At 45.8% G+C, this 18,408-nt stretch overlaps 89 pseudogenes; all 89 read right to left on the minus strand.

The window, feature by feature from the left end:
• Window positions 1–12: 12 nt before the first annotated feature.
• LOC140101016 (5S ribosomal RNA) lies at window positions 13–131 on the minus strand (annotated as a pseudogene).
• A 70-nt stretch (window positions 132–201) lies between these two features.
• Window positions 202–320, minus strand: LOC140112833 (5S ribosomal RNA; annotated as a pseudogene).
• A 72-nt stretch (window positions 321–392) lies between these two features.
• Window positions 393–511, minus strand: LOC140094653 (5S ribosomal RNA; annotated as a pseudogene).
• Window positions 512–581: 70 nt separating this feature from the next.
• Window positions 582–700, minus strand: LOC140104579 (5S ribosomal RNA; annotated as a pseudogene).
• Window positions 701–772: 72 nt separating this feature from the next.
• On the minus strand, window positions 773–891 carry LOC140113352 (5S ribosomal RNA; annotated as a pseudogene).
• Window positions 892–961: 70 nt separating this feature from the next.
• Window positions 962–1,080, minus strand: LOC140100474 (5S ribosomal RNA; annotated as a pseudogene).
• A 72-nt stretch (window positions 1,081–1,152) lies between these two features.
• On the minus strand, window positions 1,153–1,271 carry LOC140104666 (5S ribosomal RNA; annotated as a pseudogene).
• Window positions 1,272–1,332: 61 nt separating this feature from the next.
• Window positions 1,333–1,451, minus strand: LOC140093723 (5S ribosomal RNA; annotated as a pseudogene).
• Window positions 1,452–1,523: 72 nt separating this feature from the next.
• Window positions 1,524–1,642, minus strand: LOC140101027 (5S ribosomal RNA; annotated as a pseudogene).
• A 70-nt stretch (window positions 1,643–1,712) lies between these two features.
• LOC140112845 (5S ribosomal RNA) lies at window positions 1,713–1,831 on the minus strand (annotated as a pseudogene).
• Window positions 1,832–1,903: 72 nt separating this feature from the next.
• On the minus strand, window positions 1,904–2,022 carry LOC140094774 (5S ribosomal RNA; annotated as a pseudogene).
• A 70-nt stretch (window positions 2,023–2,092) lies between these two features.
• Window positions 2,093–2,211, minus strand: LOC140104583 (5S ribosomal RNA; annotated as a pseudogene).
• A 72-nt stretch (window positions 2,212–2,283) lies between these two features.
• LOC140113353 (5S ribosomal RNA) lies at window positions 2,284–2,402 on the minus strand (annotated as a pseudogene).
• Window positions 2,403–2,472: 70 nt separating this feature from the next.
• Window positions 2,473–2,591, minus strand: LOC140097981 (5S ribosomal RNA; annotated as a pseudogene).
• A 72-nt stretch (window positions 2,592–2,663) lies between these two features.
• LOC140104725 (5S ribosomal RNA) lies at window positions 2,664–2,782 on the minus strand (annotated as a pseudogene).
• Window positions 2,783–2,843: 61 nt separating this feature from the next.
• LOC140093735 (5S ribosomal RNA) lies at window positions 2,844–2,962 on the minus strand (annotated as a pseudogene).
• Window positions 2,963–3,034: 72 nt separating this feature from the next.
• Window positions 3,035–3,153, minus strand: LOC140101880 (5S ribosomal RNA; annotated as a pseudogene).
• Window positions 3,154–3,223: 70 nt separating this feature from the next.
• On the minus strand, window positions 3,224–3,342 carry LOC140093746 (5S ribosomal RNA; annotated as a pseudogene).
• Window positions 3,343–3,414: 72 nt separating this feature from the next.
• LOC140101039 (5S ribosomal RNA) lies at window positions 3,415–3,533 on the minus strand (annotated as a pseudogene).
• A 70-nt stretch (window positions 3,534–3,603) lies between these two features.
• On the minus strand, window positions 3,604–3,722 carry LOC140112856 (5S ribosomal RNA; annotated as a pseudogene).
• A 72-nt stretch (window positions 3,723–3,794) lies between these two features.
• On the minus strand, window positions 3,795–3,913 carry LOC140094895 (5S ribosomal RNA; annotated as a pseudogene).
• A 70-nt stretch (window positions 3,914–3,983) lies between these two features.
• LOC140093757 (5S ribosomal RNA) lies at window positions 3,984–4,102 on the minus strand (annotated as a pseudogene).
• Window positions 4,103–4,365: 263 nt separating this feature from the next.
• Window positions 4,366–4,484, minus strand: LOC140104777 (5S ribosomal RNA; annotated as a pseudogene).
• Window positions 4,485–4,554: 70 nt separating this feature from the next.
• On the minus strand, window positions 4,555–4,673 carry LOC140103496 (5S ribosomal RNA; annotated as a pseudogene).
• A 70-nt stretch (window positions 4,674–4,743) lies between these two features.
• Window positions 4,744–4,862, minus strand: LOC140104589 (5S ribosomal RNA; annotated as a pseudogene).
• A 72-nt stretch (window positions 4,863–4,934) lies between these two features.
• On the minus strand, window positions 4,935–5,053 carry LOC140106703 (5S ribosomal RNA; annotated as a pseudogene).
• A 70-nt stretch (window positions 5,054–5,123) lies between these two features.
• LOC140100486 (5S ribosomal RNA) lies at window positions 5,124–5,242 on the minus strand (annotated as a pseudogene).
• A 72-nt stretch (window positions 5,243–5,314) lies between these two features.
• On the minus strand, window positions 5,315–5,433 carry LOC140104819 (5S ribosomal RNA; annotated as a pseudogene).
• A 72-nt stretch (window positions 5,434–5,505) lies between these two features.
• Window positions 5,506–5,624, minus strand: LOC140104195 (5S ribosomal RNA; annotated as a pseudogene).
• A 70-nt stretch (window positions 5,625–5,694) lies between these two features.
• Window positions 5,695–5,813, minus strand: LOC140093768 (5S ribosomal RNA; annotated as a pseudogene).
• Window positions 5,814–5,885: 72 nt separating this feature from the next.
• On the minus strand, window positions 5,886–6,004 carry LOC140101061 (5S ribosomal RNA; annotated as a pseudogene).
• Window positions 6,005–6,074: 70 nt separating this feature from the next.
• LOC140112722 (5S ribosomal RNA) lies at window positions 6,075–6,193 on the minus strand (annotated as a pseudogene).
• Window positions 6,194–6,456: 263 nt separating this feature from the next.
• Window positions 6,457–6,575, minus strand: LOC140092196 (5S ribosomal RNA; annotated as a pseudogene).
• Window positions 6,576–6,645: 70 nt separating this feature from the next.
• Window positions 6,646–6,764, minus strand: LOC140093779 (5S ribosomal RNA; annotated as a pseudogene).
• Window positions 6,765–6,836: 72 nt separating this feature from the next.
• On the minus strand, window positions 6,837–6,955 carry LOC140101072 (5S ribosomal RNA; annotated as a pseudogene).
• A 70-nt stretch (window positions 6,956–7,025) lies between these two features.
• On the minus strand, window positions 7,026–7,144 carry LOC140098269 (5S ribosomal RNA; annotated as a pseudogene).
• A 72-nt stretch (window positions 7,145–7,216) lies between these two features.
• Window positions 7,217–7,335, minus strand: LOC140095016 (5S ribosomal RNA; annotated as a pseudogene).
• Window positions 7,336–7,405: 70 nt separating this feature from the next.
• Window positions 7,406–7,524, minus strand: LOC140104592 (5S ribosomal RNA; annotated as a pseudogene).
• A 72-nt stretch (window positions 7,525–7,596) lies between these two features.
• LOC140113354 (5S ribosomal RNA) lies at window positions 7,597–7,715 on the minus strand (annotated as a pseudogene).
• Window positions 7,716–7,785: 70 nt separating this feature from the next.
• LOC140097993 (5S ribosomal RNA) lies at window positions 7,786–7,904 on the minus strand (annotated as a pseudogene).
• A 72-nt stretch (window positions 7,905–7,976) lies between these two features.
• Window positions 7,977–8,095, minus strand: LOC140104872 (5S ribosomal RNA; annotated as a pseudogene).
• Window positions 8,096–8,156: 61 nt separating this feature from the next.
• On the minus strand, window positions 8,157–8,275 carry LOC140093801 (5S ribosomal RNA; annotated as a pseudogene).
• A 72-nt stretch (window positions 8,276–8,347) lies between these two features.
• LOC140101891 (5S ribosomal RNA) lies at window positions 8,348–8,466 on the minus strand (annotated as a pseudogene).
• A 72-nt stretch (window positions 8,467–8,538) lies between these two features.
• On the minus strand, window positions 8,539–8,657 carry LOC140101083 (5S ribosomal RNA; annotated as a pseudogene).
• A 70-nt stretch (window positions 8,658–8,727) lies between these two features.
• Window positions 8,728–8,846, minus strand: LOC140112867 (5S ribosomal RNA; annotated as a pseudogene).
• Window positions 8,847–8,918: 72 nt separating this feature from the next.
• LOC140095137 (5S ribosomal RNA) lies at window positions 8,919–9,037 on the minus strand (annotated as a pseudogene).
• A 70-nt stretch (window positions 9,038–9,107) lies between these two features.
• LOC140093812 (5S ribosomal RNA) lies at window positions 9,108–9,226 on the minus strand (annotated as a pseudogene).
• A 263-nt stretch (window positions 9,227–9,489) lies between these two features.
• LOC140104921 (5S ribosomal RNA) lies at window positions 9,490–9,608 on the minus strand (annotated as a pseudogene).
• A 70-nt stretch (window positions 9,609–9,678) lies between these two features.
• LOC140103516 (5S ribosomal RNA) lies at window positions 9,679–9,797 on the minus strand (annotated as a pseudogene).
• A 70-nt stretch (window positions 9,798–9,867) lies between these two features.
• LOC140104593 (5S ribosomal RNA) lies at window positions 9,868–9,986 on the minus strand (annotated as a pseudogene).
• A 70-nt stretch (window positions 9,987–10,056) lies between these two features.
• Window positions 10,057–10,175, minus strand: LOC140093823 (5S ribosomal RNA; annotated as a pseudogene).
• A 72-nt stretch (window positions 10,176–10,247) lies between these two features.
• Window positions 10,248–10,366, minus strand: LOC140101902 (5S ribosomal RNA; annotated as a pseudogene).
• A 70-nt stretch (window positions 10,367–10,436) lies between these two features.
• LOC140093834 (5S ribosomal RNA) lies at window positions 10,437–10,555 on the minus strand (annotated as a pseudogene).
• Window positions 10,556–10,627: 72 nt separating this feature from the next.
• LOC140096740 (5S ribosomal RNA) lies at window positions 10,628–10,746 on the minus strand (annotated as a pseudogene).
• Window positions 10,747–10,816: 70 nt separating this feature from the next.
• On the minus strand, window positions 10,817–10,935 carry LOC140112878 (5S ribosomal RNA; annotated as a pseudogene).
• A 72-nt stretch (window positions 10,936–11,007) lies between these two features.
• On the minus strand, window positions 11,008–11,126 carry LOC140095259 (5S ribosomal RNA; annotated as a pseudogene).
• A 70-nt stretch (window positions 11,127–11,196) lies between these two features.
• LOC140104594 (5S ribosomal RNA) lies at window positions 11,197–11,315 on the minus strand (annotated as a pseudogene).
• Window positions 11,316–11,387: 72 nt separating this feature from the next.
• LOC140106708 (5S ribosomal RNA) lies at window positions 11,388–11,506 on the minus strand (annotated as a pseudogene).
• A 70-nt stretch (window positions 11,507–11,576) lies between these two features.
• Window positions 11,577–11,695, minus strand: LOC140100497 (5S ribosomal RNA; annotated as a pseudogene).
• A 72-nt stretch (window positions 11,696–11,767) lies between these two features.
• On the minus strand, window positions 11,768–11,886 carry LOC140104981 (5S ribosomal RNA; annotated as a pseudogene).
• Window positions 11,887–11,958: 72 nt separating this feature from the next.
• Window positions 11,959–12,077, minus strand: LOC140104200 (5S ribosomal RNA; annotated as a pseudogene).
• Window positions 12,078–12,147: 70 nt separating this feature from the next.
• LOC140093846 (5S ribosomal RNA) lies at window positions 12,148–12,266 on the minus strand (annotated as a pseudogene).
• Window positions 12,267–12,338: 72 nt separating this feature from the next.
• On the minus strand, window positions 12,339–12,457 carry LOC140101094 (5S ribosomal RNA; annotated as a pseudogene).
• Window positions 12,458–12,527: 70 nt separating this feature from the next.
• LOC140112723 (5S ribosomal RNA) lies at window positions 12,528–12,646 on the minus strand (annotated as a pseudogene).
• A 263-nt stretch (window positions 12,647–12,909) lies between these two features.
• Window positions 12,910–13,028, minus strand: LOC140092318 (5S ribosomal RNA; annotated as a pseudogene).
• A 70-nt stretch (window positions 13,029–13,098) lies between these two features.
• LOC140093857 (5S ribosomal RNA) lies at window positions 13,099–13,217 on the minus strand (annotated as a pseudogene).
• Window positions 13,218–13,478: 261 nt separating this feature from the next.
• LOC140111462 (5S ribosomal RNA) lies at window positions 13,479–13,597 on the minus strand (annotated as a pseudogene).
• A 70-nt stretch (window positions 13,598–13,667) lies between these two features.
• Window positions 13,668–13,786, minus strand: LOC140097526 (5S ribosomal RNA; annotated as a pseudogene).
• Window positions 13,787–13,856: 70 nt separating this feature from the next.
• LOC140104600 (5S ribosomal RNA) lies at window positions 13,857–13,975 on the minus strand (annotated as a pseudogene).
• A 70-nt stretch (window positions 13,976–14,045) lies between these two features.
• On the minus strand, window positions 14,046–14,164 carry LOC140093868 (5S ribosomal RNA; annotated as a pseudogene).
• Window positions 14,165–14,236: 72 nt separating this feature from the next.
• LOC140113525 (5S ribosomal RNA) lies at window positions 14,237–14,355 on the minus strand (annotated as a pseudogene).
• Window positions 14,356–14,427: 72 nt separating this feature from the next.
• LOC140106116 (5S ribosomal RNA) lies at window positions 14,428–14,546 on the minus strand (annotated as a pseudogene).
• Window positions 14,547–14,618: 72 nt separating this feature from the next.
• Window positions 14,619–14,737, minus strand: LOC140093879 (5S ribosomal RNA; annotated as a pseudogene).
• Window positions 14,738–14,809: 72 nt separating this feature from the next.
• Window positions 14,810–14,928, minus strand: LOC140093890 (5S ribosomal RNA; annotated as a pseudogene).
• Window positions 14,929–14,998: 70 nt separating this feature from the next.
• LOC140112724 (5S ribosomal RNA) lies at window positions 14,999–15,117 on the minus strand (annotated as a pseudogene).
• Window positions 15,118–15,380: 263 nt separating this feature from the next.
• On the minus strand, window positions 15,381–15,499 carry LOC140092440 (5S ribosomal RNA; annotated as a pseudogene).
• A 70-nt stretch (window positions 15,500–15,569) lies between these two features.
• LOC140094597 (5S ribosomal RNA) lies at window positions 15,570–15,688 on the minus strand (annotated as a pseudogene).
• A 259-nt stretch (window positions 15,689–15,947) lies between these two features.
• On the minus strand, window positions 15,948–16,066 carry LOC140093901 (5S ribosomal RNA; annotated as a pseudogene).
• A 72-nt stretch (window positions 16,067–16,138) lies between these two features.
• On the minus strand, window positions 16,139–16,257 carry LOC140095380 (5S ribosomal RNA; annotated as a pseudogene).
• Window positions 16,258–16,327: 70 nt separating this feature from the next.
• LOC140093923 (5S ribosomal RNA) lies at window positions 16,328–16,446 on the minus strand (annotated as a pseudogene).
• A 263-nt stretch (window positions 16,447–16,709) lies between these two features.
• LOC140113275 (5S ribosomal RNA) lies at window positions 16,710–16,828 on the minus strand (annotated as a pseudogene).
• Window positions 16,829–16,898: 70 nt separating this feature from the next.
• Window positions 16,899–17,017, minus strand: LOC140112890 (5S ribosomal RNA; annotated as a pseudogene).
• A 70-nt stretch (window positions 17,018–17,087) lies between these two features.
• Window positions 17,088–17,206, minus strand: LOC140113132 (5S ribosomal RNA; annotated as a pseudogene).
• A 70-nt stretch (window positions 17,207–17,276) lies between these two features.
• LOC140100508 (5S ribosomal RNA) lies at window positions 17,277–17,395 on the minus strand (annotated as a pseudogene).
• A 72-nt stretch (window positions 17,396–17,467) lies between these two features.
• LOC140105028 (5S ribosomal RNA) lies at window positions 17,468–17,586 on the minus strand (annotated as a pseudogene).
• Window positions 17,587–17,656: 70 nt separating this feature from the next.
• LOC140112902 (5S ribosomal RNA) lies at window positions 17,657–17,775 on the minus strand (annotated as a pseudogene).
• A 70-nt stretch (window positions 17,776–17,845) lies between these two features.
• On the minus strand, window positions 17,846–17,964 carry LOC140093934 (5S ribosomal RNA; annotated as a pseudogene).
• A 70-nt stretch (window positions 17,965–18,034) lies between these two features.
• LOC140093945 (5S ribosomal RNA) lies at window positions 18,035–18,153 on the minus strand (annotated as a pseudogene).
• A 72-nt stretch (window positions 18,154–18,225) lies between these two features.
• Window positions 18,226–18,344, minus strand: LOC140113441 (5S ribosomal RNA; annotated as a pseudogene).
• Window positions 18,345–18,408: the final 64 nt, after the last annotated feature.

An 18,408-nucleotide genomic window follows, 5' to 3' on the forward strand; every position in this document is an offset into this window, starting at 1 on the left:
CAGGTTCAAAAAGGTCAACGGAACTTGGGATTCCCAGCCAGTCTCCCATGCTGGTACTTGCCAAGCCTTAAGCTGCATTGCCGCTGCGATCTGATGAGAGCAGGCACATTCAGCTTAGAATGGCCGTTGACAGCAGCTGTTCAATTTGAACCTTCTTTTACTATCTCATAGAGAAACTAACACAATTTTCAGGTTCAAAAAGGTCAACGGAACTTGGGATTCCCAGCCAGTCTCCCATTCTGGTACTTGCCAAGCCTTAAGCTGCATTGCTGCTGCGATCTGACGAGAGCAGGCACATTCAGCTTAGAATGGCCGTTGACAGCAGCTGTTCAATTTGAACCTTCTTTTACCATCTTTGACAGAGAAAGTAACACAATTTTCAGGTTCAAAAAGGTCAACGGAACTTGGGATTCCCAGACAGTCTCCCATGCTGGTACTTGCCAAGCCTTAAGCTGCATTGCTGCTGCGATCTGACGAGAGCAGGCACATTCAGCTTAGAATGGCCGTTGACAGCAGCTGTTCAATTTGAACCTTCTTTTACTATCTCATAGAGAAACTAACACAATTTTCAGGTTCAAAAAGGTCAACGGAACTTGGGATTCCCAGCCAGTCTCCCATGCTGGTACTTGCCAAGCCTTAAGCTGCATTGCTGCTGCAATCTGACGAGAGCAGGCACATTCAGCTTAGAATGGCCGTTGACAGCAGCTGTTCAATTTGAACCTTCTTTTACCATCTTTGACAGAGAAACTAACACAATTTTCAGGTTCAAAAAGGTCAACGGAACTTGGGATTCCCAGCCAGTCTCCCATTCTGGTACTTGCCAAGCTTTAAGCTGCATTGCTGCTGCGATCTGGCGAGAGCAGGCACATTCAGCTTAGAATGGCCATTGACAGCAGCTGTTCAATTTGAACCTTCTTTTACTATCTCATAGAGAAACTAACACAACTTTCAGGTTCAAAAAGGTCAACGGAACTTGGGATTCCCAGCCAGTCTCCCATGCTGGTACTTGCCAAGCCTTAAGCTGCATTGCTGCTGCAATCTGATGAGAGCAGGCACATTCAGCTTAGAATGGCCGTTGACAGCAGCTGTTCAATTTGAACCTTCTTTTACCATCTTTGACAGAGAAACTAACACAATTTTCAGGTTCAAAAAGGTCAACGGAACTTGGGATTCCCAGCCAGTCTCCCATGCTGGTACTTGCCAAGCCTTAAGCTGCATTGCTGCTGCGATCTGATGAGAGCAGGCACATTCAGCTTAGAATGGCCGTTGACAGCAGCTGTTCAATTTGAACCTTCTTTTACTAGAAACTAACACAATTTTCAGGTTCAAAAAGGTCAACGGAACTTGGGATTCCCAGCCAGTCTCCCATGCTGGTACTTGCCAAGCCTTAAGCTGCATTGCTGCTGCGATCTGACGAGAGCAGGCACATTCAGCTTAGAATGGCCGTTGACAGCAGCTGTTCAATTTGAACCTTCTTTTACCATCTTTGACAGAGAAACTAACACAATTTTCAGGTTCAAAAAGGTCAACGGAACTTGGGATTCCCAGCCAGTCTCCCATGCTGGTACTTGCCAAGCCTTAAGCTGCATTGCCGCTGCGATCTGATGAGAGCAGGCACATTCAGCTTAGAATGGCCGTTGACAGCAGCTGTTCAATTTGAACCTTCTTTTACTATCTCATAGAGAAACTAACACAATTTTCAGGTTCAAAAAGGTCAACGGAACTTGGGATTCCCAGCCAGTCTCCCATTCTGGTACTTGCCAAGCCTTAAGCTGCATTGCTGCTGCGATCTGACGAGAGCAGGCACATTCAGCTTAGAATGGCCGTTGACAGCAGCTGTTCAATTTGAACCTTCTTTTACCATCTTTGACAGAGAAAGTAACACAATTTTCAGGTTCAAAAAGGTCAACGGAACTTGGGATTCCCAGACAGTCTCCCATGCTGGTACTTGCCAAGCCTTAAGCTGCATTGCTGCTGCGATCTGACGAGAGCAGGCACATTCAGCTTAGAATGGCCGTTGACAGCAGCTGTTCAATTTGAACCTTCTTTTACTATCTCATAGAGAAACTAACACAATTTTCAGGTTCAAAAAGGTCAACGGAACTTGGGATTCCCAGCCAGTCTCCCATGCTGGTACTTGCCAAGCCTTAAGCTGCATTGCTGCTGCAATCTGACGAGAGCAGGCACATTCAGCTTAGAATGGCCGTTGACAGCAGCTGTTCAATTTGAACCTTCTTTTACCATCTTTGACAGAGAAACTAACACAATTTTCAGGTTCAAAAAGGTCAACGGAACTTGGGATTCCCAGCCAGTCTCCCATTCTGGTACTTGCCAAGCTTTAAGCTGCATTGCTGCTGCGATCTGGCGAGAGCAGGCACATTCAGCTTAGAATGGCCATTGACAGCAGCTGTTCAATTTGAACCTTCTTTTACTATCTCATAGAGAAACTAACACAACTTTCAGGTTCAAAAAGGTCAACGGAACTTGGGATTCCCAGCAAGTCTCCCATGCTGGTACTTGCCAAGCCTTAAGCTGCATTGCTGCTGCAATCTGATGAGAGCAGGCACATTCAGCTTAGAATGGCCGTTGACAGCAGCTGTTCAATTTGAACCTTCTTTTACCATCTTTGACAGAGAAACTAACACAATTTTCAGGTTCAAAAAGGTCAACGGAACTTGGGATTCCCAGCCAGTCTCCCATGCTGGTACTTGCCAAGCCTTAAGCTGCATTGCTGCTGCGATCTGATGAGAGCAGGCACATTCAGCTTAGAATGGCCGTTGACAGCAGCTGTTCAATTTGAACCTTCTTTTACTAGAAACTAACACAATTTTCAGGTTCAAAAAGGTCAACGGAACTTGGGATTCCCAGCCAGTCTCCCATGCTGGTACTTGCCAAGCCTTAAGCTGCATTGCTGCTGCGATCTGACGAGAGCAGGCACATTCAGCTTAGAATGGCCGTTGACAGCAGCTGTTCAATTTGAACCTTCTTTTACCATCTTTGACAGAGAAACTAATACAATTTTCAGGTTCAAAAAGGTCAACGGAACTTGGGATTCCCAGCCAGTCTCCCATTCCGGTACTTGCCAAGCCATAAGCTGCATTGCTGCTGCGATCTGACGAGAGCAGGCACATTCAGCTTAGAATGGCCGTTGACAGCAGCTGTTCAATTTGAACCTTCTTTTACTATCTCATAGAGAAACTAACACAATTTTCAGGTTCAAAAAGGTCAACGGAACTTGGGATTCCCAGCCAGTCTCCCATGCTGGTACTTGCCAAGCCTTAAGCTGCATTGCTGCTGCGATCTGACGAGAGCAGGCACATTCAGCTTAGAATGGCCGTTGACAGCAGCTGTTCAATTTGAACCTTCTTTTACCATCTTTGACAGAGAAACTAACACAATTTTCAGGTTCAAAAAGGTCAACGGAACTTGGGATTCCCAGCCAGTCTCCCATGCTGGTACTTGCCAAGCCTTAAGCTGCATTGCCGCTGCGATCTGATGAGAGCAGGCACATTCAGCTTAGAATGGCCGTTGACAGCAGCTGTTCAATTTGAACCTTCTTTTACTATCTCATAGAGAAACTAACACAATTTTCAGGTTCAAAAAGGTCAACGGAACTTGGGATTCCCAGCCAGTCTCCCATTCTGGTACTTGCCAAGCCTTAAGCTGCATTGCTGCTGCGATCTGACGAGAGCAGGCACATTCAGCTTAGAATGGCCGTTGACAGCAGCTGTTCAATTTGAACCTTCTTTTACCATCTTTGACAGAGAAACTAACACAATTTTCAGGTTCAAAAAGGTCAACGGAACTTGGGATTCCCAGACAGTCTCCCATGCTGGTACTTGCCAAGCCTTAAGCTGCATTGCTGCTGCGATCTGACGAGAGCAGGCACATTCAGCTTAGAATGGCCGTTGACAGCAGCTGTTCAATTTGAACCTTCTTTTACTATCTCATAGAGAAACTAACACAATTTTCAGGTTCAAAAAGGTCAACGGAACTTGGGATTCCCAGCCAGTCTCCCATGCTGGTACTTGCCAAGCCTTAAGCTGCATTGCTGCTGCGATCTGACGAGAGCAGGCACATTCAGCTTAGAATGGCCGTTGACAGCAGCTGTTCAATTTGAACCTTCTTTTACCATCTTTGACAGAGAAACTAACACAATTTTCAGGTTCAAAAAGGTCAATGGAACTTGGGATTCACAGCCAGTCTCCCATGCTGGTACTTGCCAAGCCTTAAGCTGCATTGCTGCTGCGATCTGACGAGAGCAGGCCCATTCAGCTTAGAATGGCCGTTGACAGCAGCTGTTCAATTTGAACCTTCTTTTACCATCTTTGACAGAGAAACTAACACAATTTTCAGGTTCAAAAAGGTCAACGGAACTTGGGATTCCCAGCCAGTCTCCCATGCTGGTACTTGCCAAGCCTTAAGCTGCATTGCTGCTGCGATCTGATGAGAGCAGGCACATTCAGCTTAGAATGGCCGTTGACAGCAGCTGTTCAATTTGAACCTTCTTTTACTATCTCATAGAGAAACTAACACAATTTTCAGGTTCAAAAAGGTCAATGGAACTTGGGATTCCCAGCCAGTCTCCCATTCTGGTACTTGCCAAGCCTTAAGCTGCATTGCTGCTGCGATCTGACGAGAGCAGGCACATTCAGCTTAGAATGGCCGTTGACAGCAGCTGTTCAATTTGAACCTTCTTTTACTATCTCATAGAGAAACTAACACAATTTTCAGGTTCAAAAAGGTCAACGGAACTTGGGATTCCCAGCCAGTCTCCCATGCTGGTACTTGCCAAGCCTTAAGCTGCATTGCTGCTGCAATCTGACGAGAGCAGGCACATTCAGCTTAGAATGGCCGTTGACAGCAGCTGTTCAATTTGAACCTTCTTTTACCATCTTTGACAGAGAAACTAACACAATTTTCAGGTTCAAAAAGGTCAACGGAACTTGGGATTCCCAGCCAGTCTCCCATTCTGGTACTTGCCAAGCCTTAAGCTGCATTGCTGCTGCGATCTGGCGAGAGCAGGCACATTCAGCTTAGAATGGCCATTGACAGCAGCTGTTCAATTTGAACCTTCTTTTACTATCTCATAGAGAAACTAACACAACTTTCAGGTTCAAAAAGGTCAACGGAACTTGGGATTCCCAGCCAGTCTCCCATGCTGGTACTTGCCAAGCCTTAAGCTGCATTGCTGCTGCAATCTGATGAGAGCAGGCACATTCAGCTTAGAATGGCCGTTGACAGCAGCTGTTCAATTTGAACCTTCTTTTACCATCTTTGACAGAGAAACTAACACAATTTTCAGGTTCAAAAAGGTCAACGGAACTTGGGATTCCCAGCCAGTCTCCCATGCTGGTACTTGCCAAGCCTTAAGCTGCATTGCTGCTGCGATCTGATGAGAGCAGGCACATTCAGCTTAGAATGGCCGTTGACAGCAGCTGTTCAATTTGAACCTTCTTTTACCATCTTTGACAGAGAAACTAATACAATTTTCAGGTTCAAAAAGGTCAACGGAACTTGGGATTCCCAGCCAGTCTCCCATGCTGGTACTTGCCAAGCCATAAGCTGCATTGCTGCTGCGATCTGACGAGAGCAGGCACATTCAGCTTAGAATGGCCGTTGACAGCAGCTGTTCAATTTGAACCTTCTTTTACTATCTCATAGAGAAACTAACACAATTTTCAGGTTCAAAAAGGTCAACGGAACTTGGGATTCCCAGCCAGTCTCCCATGCTGGTACTTGCCAAGCCTTAAGCTGCATTGCTGCTGCGATCTGACGAGAGCAGGCACATTCAGCTTAGAATGGCCGTTGACAGCAGCTGTTCAATTTGAACCTTCTTTTACCATCTTTGACAGAGAAACTAACACAATTTTCAGGTTCAAAAAGGTCAACGGAACTTGGGATTCCCAGCCAGTCTCCCATGCTGGTACTTGCCAAGCCTTAAGCTGCATTGCCGCTGCGATCTGATGAGAGCAGGCACATTCAGCTTAGAATGGCCGTTGACAGCAGCTGTTCAATTTGAACCTTCTTTTACTATCTCATAGAGAAACTAATACAATTTTCAGGTTCAAAAAGGTCAACGGAACTTGGGATTCCAAGCCAGTCTCCCATGCTGGTACTTGCCAAGCCTTAAGCTGCATTGCTGCTGCGAACTGACGAGAGCAGGCACATTCAGCTTAGAATGGCCGTTGACAGCAGTTGTTCAATTTGAACCTTCTTTTACCATCTTTGACAGAGAATCTAACACAATTTTCAGGTTCAAAAAGGTCATTGTAACTTGGGATTCCCAGCCAGTCTCCCATGCTGGTACTTGCCAAGCCTTAAGCTGCATTGCTGCTGCGATCTGACGAGAGCAGGCCCATTCAGCTTAGAATGGCCGTTGACAGCAGCTGTTCAATTTGAACCTTCTTTTACCATCTTTGACAGAGAAACTAACACAATTTTCAGGTTCAAAAAGGTCAACGGAACTTGGAATTCCCAGCCAGTCTCCCATGCTGGTACTTGCCAAGCCTTAAGCTGCATTGCTGCTGCGATCTGATGAGAGCAGGCACATTCAGCTTAGAATGGCCGTTGACAACAGCTGTTCAATTTGAACCTTCTTTTACTATCTCATAGAGAAACTAACACAATTTTCAGGTTCAAAAAGGTCAACGGAACTTGGGATTCCCAGCCAGTCTCCCATGCTGGTACTTGCCAAGCCTTAAGCTGCATTGCTGCTGCGATCTGACGAGAGCAGGCACATTCAGCTTAGAATGGCCGTTGACAGCAGCTGTTCAATTTGAACCTTCTTTTACCATCTTTGACAGAGAAACTAACACAATTTTCAGGTTCAAAAAGGTCAACGGAACTTGGGATTCCCAGCCAGTCTCCCATGCTGGTACTTGCCAAGCCTTAAGCTGCATTGCCGCTGCGATCTGATGAGAGCAGGCACATTCAGCTTAGAATGGCCGTTGACAGCAGCTGTTCAATTTGAACCTTCTTTTACTATCTCATAGAGAAACTAACACAATTTTCAGGTTCAAAAAGGTCAACGGAACTTGGGATTCCCAGCCAGTCTCCCATTCTGGTACTTGCCAAGCCTTAAGCTGCATTGCTGCTGCGACCTGACGAGAGCAGGCACATTCAGCTTAGAATGGCCGTTGACAGCAGCTGTTCAATTTGAACCTTCTTTTACCATCTTTGACAGAGAAAGTAACACAATTTTCAGGTTCAAAAAGGTCAACGGAACTTGGGATTCCCAGACAGTCTCCCATGCTGGTACTTGCCAAGCCTTAAGCTGCATTGCTGCTGCGATCTGACGAGAGCAGGCACATTCAGCTTAGAATGGCCGTTGACAGCAGCTGTTCAATTTGAACCTTCTTTTACTATCTCATAGAGAAACTAACACAATTTTCAGGTTCAAAAAGGTCAACGGAACTTGGGATTCCCAGCCAGTCTCCCATGCTGGTACTTGCCAAGCCTTAAGCTGCATTGCTGCTGCAATCTGACGAGAGCAGGCACATTCAGCTTAGAATGGCCGTTGACAGCAGCTGTTCAATTTGAACCTTCTTTTACCATCTTTGACAGAGAAACTAACACAATTTTCAGGTTCAAAAAGGTCAACGGAACTTGGGATTCCCAGCCAGTCTCCCATTCTGGTACTTGCCAAGCTTTAAGCTGCATTGCTGCTGCGATCTGGCGAGAGCAGGCACATTCAGCTTAGAATGGCCATTGACAGCAGCTGTTCAATTTGAACCTTCTTTTACTATCTCATAGAGAAACTAACACAACTTTCAGGTTCAAAAAGGTCAACGGAACTTGGGATTCCCAGCAAGTCTCCCATGCTGGTACTTGCCAAGCCTTAAGCTGCATTGCTGCTGCAATCTGATGAGAGCAGGCACATTCAGCTTAGAATGGCCGTTGACAGCAGCTGTTCAATTTGAACCTTCTTTTACCATCTTTGACAGAGAAACTAACACAATTTTCAGGTTCAAAAAGGTCAACGGAACTTGGGATTCCCAGCCAGTCTCCCATGCTGGTACTTGCCAAGCCTTAAGCTGCATTGCTGCTGCGATCTGATGAGAGCAGGCACATTCAGCTTAGAATGGCCGTTGACAGCAGCTGTTCAATTTGAACCTTCTTTTACTAGAAACTAACACAATTTTCAGGTTCAAAAAGGTCAACGGAACTTGGGATTCCCAGCCAGTCTCCCATGCTGGTACTTGCCAAGCCTTAAGCTGCATTGCTGCTGCGATCTGACGAGAGCAGGCACATTCAGCTTAGAATGGCCGTTGACAGCAGCTCTTCAATTTGAACCTTCTTTTACCATCTTTGACAGAGAAACTAATACAATTTTCAGGTTCAAAAAGGTCAACGGAACTTGGGATTCCCAGCCAGTCTCCCATTCCGGTACTTGCCAAGCCATAAGCTGCATTGCTGCTGCGATCTGACGAGAGCAGGCACATTCAGCTTAGAATGGCCGTTGACAGCAGCTGTTCAATTTGAACCTTCTTTTACCATCTTTGACAGAGAAACTAACACAATTTTCAGGTTCAAAAAGGTCAACGGAACTTGGGATTCCCAGCCAGTCTCCCATGCTGGTACTTGCCAAGCCTTAAGCTGCATTGCCGCTGCGATCTGATGAGAGCAGGCACATTCAGCTTAGAATGGCCGTTGACAGCAGCTGTTCAATTTGAACCTTCTTTTACTATCTCATAGAGAAACTAACACAATTTTCAGGTTCAAAAAGGTCAACGGAACTTGGGATTCCCAGCCAGTCTCCCATTCTGGTACTTGCCAAGCCTTAAGCTGCATTGCTGCTGCGATCTGACGAGAGCAGGCACATTCAGCTTAGAATGGCCGTTGACAGCAGCTGTTCAATTTGAACCTTCTTTTACCATCTTTGACAGAGAAACTAACACAATTTTCAGGTTCAAAAAGGTCAACGGAACTTGGGATTCCCAGACAGTCTCCCATGCTGGTACTTGCCAAGCCTTAAGCTGCATTGCTGCTGCGATCTGACGAGAGCAGGCACATTCAGCTTAGAATGGCCGTTGACAGCAGCTGTTCAATTTGAACCTTCTTTTACTATCTCATAGAGAAACTAACACAATTTTCAGGTTCAAAAAGGTCAACGGAACTTGGGATTCCCAGCCAGTCTCCCATGCTGGTACTTGCCAAGCCTTAAGCTGCATTGCTGCTGCGATCTGACGAGAGCAGGCACATTCAGCTTAGAATGGCCGTTGACAGCAGCTGTTCAATTTGAACCTTCTTTTACCATCTTTGACAGAGAAACTAACACAATTTTCAGGTTCAAAAAGGTCAATGGAACTTGGGATTCACAGCCAGTCTCCCATGCTGGTACTTGCCAAGCCTTAAGCTGCATTGCTGCTGCGATCTGACGAGAGCAGGCCCATTCAGCTTAGAATGGCCGTTGACAGCAGCTGTTCAATTTGAACCTTCTTTTACCATCTTTGACAGAGAAACTAACACAATTTTCAGGTTCAAAAAGGTCAACGGAACTTGGGATTCCCAGCCAGTCTCCCATGCTGGTACTTGCCAAGCCTTAAGCTGCATTGCTGCTGCGATCTGATGAGAGCAGGCACATTCAGCTTAGAATGGCCGTTGACAGCAGCTGTTCAATTTGAACCTTCTTTTACTATCTCATAGAGAAACTAACACAATTTTCAGGTTCAAAAAGGTCAATGGAACTTGGGATTCCCAGCCAGTCTCCCATTCTGGTACTTGCCAAGCCTTAAGCTGCATTGCTGCTGCGATCTGACGAGAGCAGGCACATTCAGCTTAGAATGGCCGTTGACAGCAGCTGTTCAATTTGAACCTTCTTTTACTATCTCATAGAGAAACTAACACAATTTTCAGGTTCAAAAAGGTCAACGGAACTTGGGATTCCCAGCCAGTCTCCCATGCTGGTACTTGCCAAGCCTTAAGCTGCATTGCTGCTGCAATCTGACGAGAGCAGGCACATTCAGCTTAGAATGGCCGTTGACAGCAGCTGTTCAATTTGAACCTTCTTTTACTATCTCATAGAGAAACTAACACAATTTTCAGGTTCAAAAAGGTCAACGGAACTTGGGATTCCCAGCCAGTCTCCCATGCTGGTACTTGCCAAGCCTTAAGCTGCATTGCTGCTGCGATCTGACGAGAGCAGGCACATTCAGCTTAGAATGGCCGTTGACAGAAGCTGTTCAATTTGAACCTTCTTTTACCATCTTTGACAGAGAAACTAATACAATTTTCAGGTTCAAAAAGGTCAACGGAACTTGGGATTCCCAGCCAGTCTCCCATTCCGGTACTTGCCAAGCCATAAGCTGCATTGCTGCTGCGATCTGACGAGAGCAGGCACATTCAGCTTAGAATGGCCGTTGACAGCAGCTGTTCAATTTGAACCTTCTTTTACTATCTCATAGAGAAACTAACACAATTTTCAGGTTCAAAAAGGTCAACGGAACTTGGGATTCCCAGCCAGTCTCCCATGCTGGTACTTGCCAAGCCTTAAGCTGCATTGCTGCTGCGATCTGACGAGAGCAGGCACATTCAGCTTAGAATGGCCGTTGACAGCAGCTGTTCAATTTGAACCTTCTTTTACCATCTTTGACAGAGAAACTAACACAATTTTCAGGTTCAAAAAGGTCAACGGAACTTGGGATTCCCAGACAGTCTCCCATGCTGGTACTTGCCAAGCCTTAAGCTGCATTGCCGCTGCGATCTGATGAGAGCAGGCACATTCAGCTTAGAATGGCCGTTGACAGCAGCTGTTCAATTTGAACCTTCTTTTACTATCTCATAGAGAAACTAACACAATTTTCAGGTTCAAAAAGGTCAACGGAACTTGGGATTCCCAGCCAGTCTCCCATTCTGGTACTTGCCAAGCCTTAAGCTGCATTGCTGCTGCGATCTGACGAGAGCAGGCACATTCAGCTTAGAATGGCCGTTGACAGCAGCTGTTCAATTTGAACCTTCTTTTACCATCTTTGACAGAGAAAGTAACACAATTTTCAGGTTCAAAAAGGTCAACGGAACTTGGGATTCCCAGACAGTCTCCCATGCTGGTACTTGCCAAGCCTTAAGCTGCATTGCTGCTGCGATCTGACGAGAGCAGGCACATTCAGCTTAGAATGGCCGTTGACAGCAGCTGTTCAATTTGAACCTTCTTTTACTATCTCATAGAGAAACTAACACAATTTTCAGGTTCAAAAAGGTCAACGGAACTTGGGATTCCCAGCCAGTCTCCCATGCTGGTACTTGCCAAGCCTTAAGCTGCATTGCTGCTGCAATCTGACGAGAGCAGGCACATTCAGCTTAGAATGGCCGTTGACAGCAGCTGTTCAATTTGAACCTTCTTTTACCATCTTTGACAGAGAAACTAACACAATTTTCAGGTTCAAAAAGGTCAACGGAACTTGGGATTCCCAGCCAGTCTCCCATTCTGGTACTTGCCAAGCCTTAAGCTGCATTGCTGCTGCGATCTGGCGAGAGCAGGCACATTCAGCTTAGAATGGCCATTGACAGCAGCTGTTCAATTTGAACCTTCTTTTACTATCTCATAGAGAAACTAACACAACTTTCAGGTTCAAAAAGGTCAACGGAACTTGGGATTCCCAGCCAGTCTCCCATGCTGGTACTTGCCAAGCCTTAAGCTGCATTGCTGCTGCAATCTGATGAGAGCAGGCACATTCAGCTTAGAATGGCCGTTGACAGCAGCTGTTCAATTTGAACCTTCTTTTACCATCTTTGACAGAGAAACTAACACAATTTTCAGGTTCAAAAAGGTCAACGGAACTTGGGATTCCCAGCCAGTCTCCCATGCTGGTACTTGCCAAGCCTTAAGCTGCATTGCTGCTGCGATCTGATGAGAGCAGGCACATTCAGCTTAGAATGGCCGTTGACAGCAGCTGTTCAATTTGAACCTTCTTTTACCATCTTTGACAGAGAAACTAATACAATTTTCAGGTTCAAAAAGGTCAACGGAACTTGGGATTCCCAGCCAGTCTCCCATGCTGGTACTTGCCAAGCCATAAGCTGCATTGCTGCTGCGATCTGACGAGAGCAGGCACATTCAGCTTAGAATGGCCGTTGACAGCAGCTGTTCAATTTGAACCTTCTTTTACTATCTCATAGAGAAACTAACACAATTTTCAGGTTCAAAAAGGTCAACGGAACTTGGGATTCCCAGCCAGTCTCCCATGCTGGTACTTGCCAAGCCTTAAGCTGCATTGCTGCTGCGATCTGACGAGAGCAGGCACATTCAGCTTAGAATGGCCGTTGACAGCAGCTGTTCAATTTGAACCTTCTTTTACCATCTTTGACAGAGAAACTAACACAATTTTCAGGTTCAAAAAGGTCAACGGAACTTGGGATTCCCAGCCAGTCTCCCATGCTGGTACTTGCCAAGCCTTAAGCTGCATTGCCGCTGCGATCTGATGAGAGCAGGCACATTCAGCTTAGAATGGCCGTTGACAGCAGCTGTTCAATTTGAACCTTCTTTTACTATCTCATAGAGAAACTAATACAATTTTCAGGTTCAAAAAGGTCAACGGAACTTGGGATTCCAAGCCAGTCTCCCATGCTGGTACTTGCCAAGCCTTAAGCTGCATTGCTGCTGCGAACTGACGAGAGCAGGCACATTCAGCTTAGAATGGCCGTTGACAGCAGTTGTTCAATTTGAACCTTCTTTTACCATCTTTGACAGAGAATCTAACACAATTTTCAGGTTCAAAAAGGTCATTGTAACTTGGGATTCCCAGCCAGTCTCCCATGCTGGTACTTGCCAAGCCTTAAGCTGCATTGCTGCTGCGATCTGACGAGAGCAGGCCCATTCAGCTTAGAATGGCCGTTGACAGCAGCTGTTCAATTTGAACCTTCTTTTACCATCTTTGACAGAGAAACTAACACAATTTTCAGGTTCAAAAAGGTCAACGGAACTTGGAATTCCCAGCCAGTCTCCCATGCTGGTACTTGCCAAGCCTTAAGCTGCATTGCTGCTGCGATCTGATGAGAGCAGGCACATTCAGCTTAGAATGGCCGTTGACAACAGCTGTTCAATTTGAACCTTCTTTTACTATCTCATAGAGAAACTAACACAATTTTCAGGTTCAAAAAGGTCAACGGAACTTGGGATTCCCAGCCAGTCTCCCATGCTGGTACTTGCCAAGCCTTAAGCTGCATTGCTGCTGCGATCTGACGAGAGCAGGCACATTCAGCTTAGAATGGCCGTTGACAGCAGCTGTTCAATTTGAACCTTCTTTTACTATCTCATAGAGAATCTAACACAATTTTCAGGTTCAAAAAGGTCATTGTAACTTGGGATTCTTAGCCAGTCTCCCATGCTGGTACTTGCCAAGCCTTAAGCTGCATTGCTGCTGCGATCTGACGAGAGCAGGCCCATTCAGCTTAGAATGGCCGTTGACAGCAGCTGTTCAATTTGAACCTTCTTTTACCATCTTTGACAGAGAAACTAACACAATTTTCAGGTTCAAAAACGTCAACGGAACTTGGAATTCCCAGCCAGTCTCCCATTCTGGTACTTGCCAAGCCTTAAGCTGCATTGCTGTTGTGATCTGATGAGAGCAGGCACATTCAGCTTAGAATGGCCGTTGACAGCAGCTGTTCAATTTGAACCTTCTTTTACTATCTCATAGAGAAACTAACACAATTTTCAGGTTCAAAAAGGTCAACGGAACTTGGGACTCCCAGCCAGTCTCCCATTTTGGTACTTGCCAAGCCTTAAGCTGCATTGCTGCTGCGATCTGACGAGAGCAGGCACATTCAGCTTAGAATGGCCGTTGACAGCAGCTGTTCAATTTGAACCTTCTTTTACTATCTCATAGAGAAACTAACACAATTTTCAGGTTCAAAAAGGTCAACGGAACTTGGGATTCCCAGCCAGTCTCCCATGCTGGTACTTGCCAAGCCTTAAGCTGCATTGCTGCTGCAATCTGACGAGAGCAGGCACATTCAGCTTAGAATGGCCGTTGACAGCAACTGTTCAATTTGAACCTTCTTTTACTATCTCATAGAGAAACTAACACAATTTTCAGGTTCAAAAAGGTCAACGGAACTTGGGATTCCCAGCCAGTCTCCCATGCTGGTACTTGCCAAGCCTTAAGCTGCATTGCTGCTGCGATCTGACGAGAGCAGGCACATTCAGCTTAGAATGGCCGTTGACAGCAGCTGTTCAATTTGAACCTTCTTTTACCATCTTTGACAGAGAAACTAACACAATTTTCAGGTTCAAAAAGGTCAACGGAACTTGGGATTCCCAGCCAGTCTCCCATACTGGTACTTGCCAAGCCTTAAGCTGCATTGCTGCTGCGATCTGACGAGAGCAGGCACATTCAGCTTAGAATGGCCGTTGACAGCAGCTGTTCAATTTGAACCTTCTTTTACCATCTGTGCCAGAGAAACTAACACAATTTTCAGGTTCAAAAAGGTCAACGGAACTTGGGATTTCCAGCCAGTCTCCCATGCTGGTACTTGCCAAGCCTTAAGCTGCATTGCTGCTGCGATCTGACGAGAGCAGGCACATTCAGCTTAGAATGGCCGTTGACAGCAGCTGTTCAATTTGAACCTTCTTTTACCATCTGTGCCAGAGAAACTAACACAATTTTCAGGTTCAAAAAGGTCAACGGAACTTGGGATTCCCAGCCAGTCTCCCATGCTGGTACTTGCCAAGCCTTAAGCTGCATTGCTGCTGCGATCTGACGAGAGCAGGCACATTCAGCTTAGAATGGCCGTTGACAGCAGCTGTTCAATTTGAACCTTCTTTTACCATCTTTGACAGAGAAACTAACACAATTTTCAGGTTCAAAAAGGTCAACGGAACTTGGGATTCCCAGCCAGTCTCCCATGCTGGTACTTGCCAAGCCTTAAGCTGCATTGCTGCTGCGATCTGACGAGAGCAGGCACATTCAGCTTAGAATGGCCGTTGACAGCAGCTGTTCAATTTGAACCTTCTTTTACTATCTCATAGAGAAACTAACACAATTTTCAGGTTCAAAAAGGTCAACGGAACTTGGGATTCCAAGCCAGTCTCCCATGCTGGTACTTGCCAAGCCTTAAGCTGCATTGCTGCTGCGAACTGACGAGAGCAGGCACATTCAGCTTAGAATGGCCGTTGACAGCAGCTGTTCAATTTGAACCTTCTTTTACCATCTTTGACAGAGAATCTAACACAATTTTCAGGTTCAAAAAGGTCATTGTAACTTGGGATTCCCAGCCAGTCTCCCATGCTGGTACTTGCCAAGCCTTAAGCTGCATTGCTGCTGCGATCTGACGAGAGCAGGCCCATTCAGCTTAGAATGGCCGTTGACAGCAGCTGTTCAATTTGAACCTTCTTTTACCATCTTTGACAGAGAAACTAACACAATTTTCAGGTTCAAAAAGGTCAACGGAACTTGGAATTCCCAGCCAGTCTCCCATGCTGGTACTTGCCAAGCCTTAAGCTGCATTGCTGCTGCGATCTGATGAGAGCAGGCACATTCAGCTTAGAATGGCCGTTGACAACAGCTGTTCAATTTGAACCTTCTTTTACTATCTCATAGAGAAACTAACACAATTTTCAGGTTCAAAAAGGTCAACGGAACTTGGGATTCCCAGCCAGTCTCCCATTTTGGTACTTGCCAAGCCTTAAGCTGCATTGCTGCTGCGATCTGACGAGAGCAGGCACATTCAGCTTAGAATGGCCGTTGACAGCAGCTGTTCAATTTGAACCTTCTTTTACTATCTCATAGAGAATCTAACACAATTTTCAGGTTCAAAAAGGTCATTGTAACTTGGGATTCTTAGCCAGTCTCCCATGCTGGTACTTGCCAAGCCTTAAGCTGCATTGCTGCTGCGATCTGACAAGAGCAGGCCCATTCAGCTTAGAATGGCCGTTGACAGCAGCTCTTCAATTTGAACCTTCTTTTACTATCTCATAGAGAAACTAACACAATTTTCAGGTTCAAAAAGGTCAACGGAACTTGGGATTCCCAGCCAGTCTCCCATGCTGGTACTTGCCAAGCCTTAAGCTGCATTGCTGCTGCGATCTGACGAGAGCAGGCACATTCAGCTTAGAATGGCCGTTGACAGCAGCTGTTCAATTTGAACCTTCTTTTACCATCTTTGACAGAGAAACTAACACAATTTTCAGGTTCAAAAAGGTCAACGGAACTTGGGATTCCCAGACAGTCTCCCATGCTGGTACTTGCCAAGCCTTAAGCTGCATTGCTGCTGCGATCTGACGAGAGCAGGCACATTCAGCTTAGAATGGCCGTTGACAGCAGCTGTTCAATTTGAACCTTCTTTTACTATCTCATAGAGAAACTAACACAATTTTCAGGTTCAAAAAGGTCAACGGAACTTGGGATTCCCAGCCAGTCTCCCATGCTGGTACTTGCCAAGCCTTAAGCTGCATTGCTGCTGCGATCTGACGAGAGCAGGCACATTCAGCTTAGAATGGCCGTTGACAGCAGCTCTTCAATTTGAACCTTCTTTTACCATCTTTGACAGAGAAACTACCACAATTTTCAGGTTCAAAAAGGTCAATGGAACTTGGGATTCACAGCCAGTCTCCCATGCCGGTACTTGCCAAGCCTTAAGCTGCATTGCTGCTGCGATCTGACGAGAGCAGGCCCATTCAGCTTAGAATGGCCGTTGACAGCAGTTGTTCAATTTGAACCTTCTTTTACCATCTTTGACAGAGAAACTAACACAAATTTCAGGTTCAAAAAGGGCAACGGAACTTTGGATTCCCAGCCAGTCTCCCATGCTGGTACTTGCCAAGCCTTAAGCTGCATTGCTGCTGCGATCTGACGAGAGCAGGCACATTCAGCTTAGAATGGCCATTGACATCAGCTGTTCAATTTGAACCTTCTTTTACTATCTCATAGAGAAACTAACACAATTTTCAGGTTCAAAAAGGTCAACGGAACTTGGGATTCCCAGCCAGTCTCCCATTCTGGTACTTGCCAAGCCTTAAGCTGCATTGCTGCTGCGATCTGACGAGAGCAGGCACATTCAGCTTAGAATGGCCGTTGACAGCAGCTGTTCAATTTGAACCTTCTTTTACTATCTCATAGAGAAACTAACACAATTTTCAGGTTCAAAAAGGTCAACGGAAATTGGGATTCCCAGCCAGTCTCCCATTCTGGTACTTGCCAAGCCTTAAGCTGCATTGCTGCTGCGATCTGGCGAGAGCAGGCACATTCAGCTTAGAATGGCCGTTGACAGCAGCTGTTCAATTTGAACCTTCTTTTACTATCTCATAGAGAAACTAACACAACTTTCAGGTTCAAAAAGGTCAACGGAACTTGGGATTCCCAGCCAGTCTCCCATGCTGGTACTTGCCAAGCCTTAAGCTGCATTGCTGCTGCAATCTGATGAGAGCAGGCACATTCAGCTTAGAATGGCCGTTGACAGCAGCTGTTCAATATGAACCTTCTTTTACCATCTTTGACAGAGAAACTAACACAATTTTCAGGTTCAAAAAGGTCAACGGAACTTGGGATTCCCAGCCAGTCTCCCATGCTGGTACTTGCCAAGCCTTAAGCTGCATTGCTGCTGCGATCTGATGAGAGCAGGCACATTCAGCTTAGAATGGCCGTTGACAGCAGCTGTTCAATTTGAACCTTCTTTTACTATCTCATAGAGAAACTAACACAATTTTCAGGTTCAAAAAGGTCAACGGAACTTGGGATTCCCAGCCAGTCTCCCATTCTGGTACTTGCCAAGCCTTAAGCTGCATTGCTGCTGCGATCTGACGAGAGCAGGCACATTCAGCTTAGAATGGCCGTTGACAGCAGCTGTTCAATTTGAACCTTCTTTTACTATCTCATAGAGAAACTAACACAATTTTCAGGTTCAAAAAGGTCAACGGAACTTGGGATTCCCAGCCAGTCTCCCATGCTGGTACTTGCCAAGCCTTAAGCTGCATTGCTGCTGCGATCTGACGAGAGCAGGCACATTCAGCTTAGAATGGCCGTTGACAGCAGCTGTTCAATTTGAACCTTCTTTTACTATCTCATAGAGAAACTAACACAATTTTCAGGTTCAAAAAGGTCAACGGAACTTGGGATTCCCAGCCAGTCTCCCATGCTGGTACTTGCCAAGCCTTAAGCTGCATTGCTGCTGCGATCTGACGAGAGCAGGCACATTCAGCTTAGAATGGCCGTTGACAGCAGCTGTTCAATTTGAACCTTCTTTTACCATCTTTGACAGAGAAACTAACACAATTTTCAGGTTCAAAAATGTCAACGGAACTTGGAATTCCCAGACAGTCTCCCATGCTGGTACTTGCCAAGCCTTAAGCTGCATTGCTGCTGCGATCTGACGAGAGCAGGCACATTCAGCTTAGAATGGCCGTTGACAGCAGCTGTTCAATTTGAACCTTCTTTTACTATCTCATAGAGAAACTAACACAATTTTCAGGTT

This window comes from Engystomops pustulosus, chromosome 1, assembly GCF_040894005.1.
Source record: "Engystomops pustulosus chromosome 1, aEngPut4.maternal, whole genome shotgun sequence".
Classification (NCBI taxonomy): Eukaryota; Metazoa; Chordata; class Amphibia; order Anura; family Leptodactylidae; genus Engystomops; species Engystomops pustulosus.